Raw genomic sequence first — 4,216 nt, 5'->3', positions numbered from 1 at the left:
GGTATTCTCTAAATTTTCTTCATTCTTTTCATCTGTGTTTCTTCTTTGATTCTTGCACTTTTATTTCTCTTCTGAATCTTGATCTAGGGTTTTTCTTTCAATTGCTTAATTGAAAATTCCACAATTGGTCCCGGATTTAGGGTTCTTCAATTGCTTGATTGTAGTCTTTGTTTTCTTGGGTTTGTTTGACCGATATAGTTCTGAGATTGATTTCTTGTGTTCAAGAAGGTTCTTGATTGACGTGGTTTAAGGCTATTGAGTTTGGATTTTATTGTTTGGTTTTCTTTGTGTTGAAAATGGTTGATGCTGCTTCTAGTACCTCTGTGCCTGTTGCTCACCATGTTGTTCAACCATGGGAAAATCCATCTAGTCTGTATTTCTTGACTAGCAGTGACAACCCTGGTGTGTCCCTTGTTGTGGAACGTCTTACAGAAGTAATTGCAAACTAAACCAAACTTCAATATTGAAGTTTGGTTTAGTTTGTAATTACTTCTGTAATGTTGTACATAAACATTATAAGGCACATAGGGCAGACCAAAAGATGATACTATCCAAACAAAAAAAAACAAACCACCATCTCAGCAACTAGTTATTATCCTTAATACTCATCGCCTTCATCATCCTCACCCTCTGCGGACTCAGCACCAACCTCCTCGTAATCCTTCTCCAAAGCAGCAAGGTCCTCACGGGCTTCAGAGAATTCTCCTTCTTCCATACCCTCACCCACGTACCAGTGTACAAAAGCACGCTTGGCATACATGAGATCAAATTTGTGGTCAATACGAGAGAACACTTCAGCCACAGAGGTAGAATTCGAAATCATGTAAACAGGCCTTTGCACCTTGGCAAGGTCACCTCCGGGAACAACAGTTGGAGGCTGGTAATTAATACCACACTTGAATCCAGTGGGGCACCAATCAACAAACTGAATGGTACGCTTGGTCTTGATAGTAGCAACAGCAGCATGGACATCCTTAGGCACAACATCACCACGGTACATTAGGCAGCATGCCATGTACTTGCCATGGCGAGGATCACACTTGGCCATCATAGATGAGGGCTCAAAAGCATTGTTGGTGATTTCAGCCACTGAGAGTTATTCATAGTATGCTTTCTCGGCAGAGATGACTGGTGCATATGAGGAAAGCATGAAGTGGATTCTGGGGTATGGAACCAAGTTGGTTTGGAATTCAGTCACATCCACATTCAGGGCACCATCAAACCTCAGAGAGGCAGTCAAAGAGGCAATCACCTGAGAGACAAGGCGGTTGAGGTTGGTGTAGGTGGGTCGCTCAATGTCAAGGGAGCGCCTGCAAATATCATAGATTGCCTTATTGTCCAAAAGTACAGCCACATCGGTGTGTTTGAGGAGGGAGTGGGTGGAGAGGACACTGTTGTAGGGCTCAACAACAGATGTGGAGACCTGTGGAGAAGGGTAGATTGTGAAACCCAATTTTGATTTCTTGCCATAGTCAACAGACAAACGCTCCAAGAGAAGGGAACCAAGCCCGGAACCAATGCCTCCACCAACAGCATTGAAAACTAGGAAACCCTGGAGACCAGTGCAATTATCAGCAAGCTTTATGATACTATCCAAGCACAAATCAACAATCTCCTTGCCAATGGTATAGTGGCCACGGGCAAAGTTGTTGGCAACATCTTCCTTGCTGCTGATGAGCTGTTCTGGGTGGAAGAGCTGGCGGTAAGTACCAGTCCTCACTTCATCAATGACAGTGGGCTCAAGGTCAACAAACACGGCACGAGGGACGTGCTTCCCGGCACCAGTTTCACTGAAAAAGGTGTTGAAGGCATCGTCACCTCCTCCAACAGTTTTGTCACCTAGCATTTGGCCATCAGGCTGGATGCCATGCTCAAGGCAGTAAAGCTCCTAGCAAGCATTTCCGACCTGAATACCGGCCTGACCAATGTGGACCGAAATGCACTCTCTCATTTTCGATTTGAAAAGAAATTCTACAACAAAGAAGTTGACAGAGGCCGAGCTCTGTGACGCGGGCTTGTAACCCAAGTGAGGGCATTAAGCTGTTTCGGAAGGATTGGGCTCTGGAGTTCGTGGCTGCCTCATTTGCAAGCTGCTTACAAAATTCTTAAGTATTTGAAAAGGAGTCCAGGCCAAGGTTTATTTCTCTTTGTAGAATCAGAACTGAAGCTTAAATCATATTGTGATGCTGACTGGGCAGCATGCCCTAACACTAGGAGATCGGTTTCAGGTTTTTGCATTTTCCTTGGTAATTCCTTGATTTCTTGGAAATGTAAAAAACAGCATGTGGTATCTAGATCTTCAGCGGAATCCGAGTACAGGGCTATGGCCACAGTCACAAGTGAAATAGTTTGGCTCATCTCATTGCTTAAGACTTTTGGATTAGAGCATAAACAGGCAGCTTCGCTCTACTATGGCAGCAGGGCAGCTTTATACATAGCAGCCAATCCGGTGTATCATGAAAGAACTAAGCATATAGAAGTCGATTGTCATTTTATTCGAGAGAAGATACAAGATGGTACAATTAAAACATTCCATGTTCCCTCAAGACATCAAGTTGCAGATTTTTTTACTAAAGCACTTGGGCACAAACAGTTTCATTATTTGCTGTCCAAGATGAACCTTATAAATAAATAAATATATATATATATATATATATATATATATATATATATATATATATATATAGTTCATCTTGAGGGGGAGTATTGTAGTTTGGTTTAGTTTGTAATTACTTCTGTAATGCTGTACATAAACTACATGCAGTAGTTGTAGAAGAAACGATCTGTATCTTAGTAGGTTGTATACTTTAGTTAGCTGCCACACGTGTATAGAAACTATAGTTAGTTTTTTTGTTAACTGTAGTTAGTTTTCTGTTACAGCTTTACTCTTTTGTATCTAGTATATAAAGAACAGAGTAGATTAATTATCAATACAAGAATTCATTTTTCGCATTTCCTGCTTCTTGCTCTGCATTTACTCTTCTATTGTGTTGAGCAATTCTCCATTATAGAAGCTTAGGATCGTGGAAGATTTTCAACACTTCCCAATGCAATAAGATATAATAAACTCCTCCTTTGCAAAGGACGGTTGCACACTAAAGTCTACTTTATTTTGGTTTAAACTTTGATCTAATACTTCATATATATATATATATATATATATATATATATATATATATATATATATATATATATATATATATATATGGGTTAAGCATTTGGTGGAGAAATTATTACGTCCTCAGGGGAAAATCCTTCCCCCTCACGAGGGATGGGCATTTGTGTGGGATCCATGAATAGGGCTCACATCCCTTGCGAGGGGGGGGGGGGGGTGGGGGGGAAGGACTCCACCCGAAGAACCTAATAATTTCTCCATTTCAGTGAATATGTATGGCTTGATGGGTGAGGGGAGTGGTGTGTAAGACAAGAGTGGGTAATTTAATGAGATGGATTGGCAGGGGAAGTGTGATTATTGCATATAACGTATAGGGTGTGGGTGGTTTTGTGAGTTAATGACAGAGGAGGTGGGATGATGGATGTGTGGGAAGATAAGATGGTTGTGGAGTGAGGAAGCAGCATCTAGGCTACGGCGTAACACTGCATGATTGCAGTTTGAGAATAAGGCCTTCTCAAATAAACGAAATTAACCAATGTTAGCACTTAGCAACACGTACACTAAAAAAAATGACAAGACAAACCTATAACTCAAGGCCACTGGCCACATGCAAGATTACAATATAACCAAAATTTTGAACCAATGCGCTAAAAAAAATAGTTATATTTTGCAACTCAATAAGCAAGCATCACATAATTAATTGCGAGCGAAATGCCTTAGTTAGGAGTCAAAGCAGAGAGTTGTATCTGTTGTAGGTTTATAGTTAGTCGAGGCACTCTACCTTACCGCTGAAGGCTGAAGCGCATTCCAATCTTATCTTAGCACAAAGTGAAGTCTAGATCACAATATAAAAAAAGGATTCACACGATAATAGGAAAGCATGATCACTTATGCATGTATAGTATTGTACTAATTTTATTTATTTTCAATATTGCACCCACTTCTTAGTTTACTGTTCTAGACTACGGTTTTACATAGCTCAGAGTAAAATGAAAGAGACAAAATATATTCAGAACTTACCTGTAAAATCAAAGCGTAAGAAGTAAGAACAAACTTTGCGGATGAAGCTCCCCAACCTGACCAAATGTTCCTCAATGCAAC

At 40.5% G+C, this 4,216-nt stretch overlaps 1 pseudogene; it reads right to left on the bottom strand.

The window, feature by feature from the left end:
* Window positions 1–598: 598 nt before the first annotated feature.
* Window positions 599–1,990, bottom strand: LOC142638964 (tubulin alpha chain pseudogene; annotated as a pseudogene).
* Window positions 1,991–4,216: the final 2,226 nt, after the last annotated feature.

This window comes from Castanea sativa, chromosome 6 (genome assembly GCF_040712315.1).
Source record: "Castanea sativa cultivar Marrone di Chiusa Pesio chromosome 6, ASM4071231v1".
Classification (NCBI taxonomy): Eukaryota; Viridiplantae; Streptophyta; class Magnoliopsida; order Fagales; family Fagaceae; genus Castanea; species Castanea sativa.
This window is presented reverse-complemented; position numbering and strand designations above follow the sequence as displayed.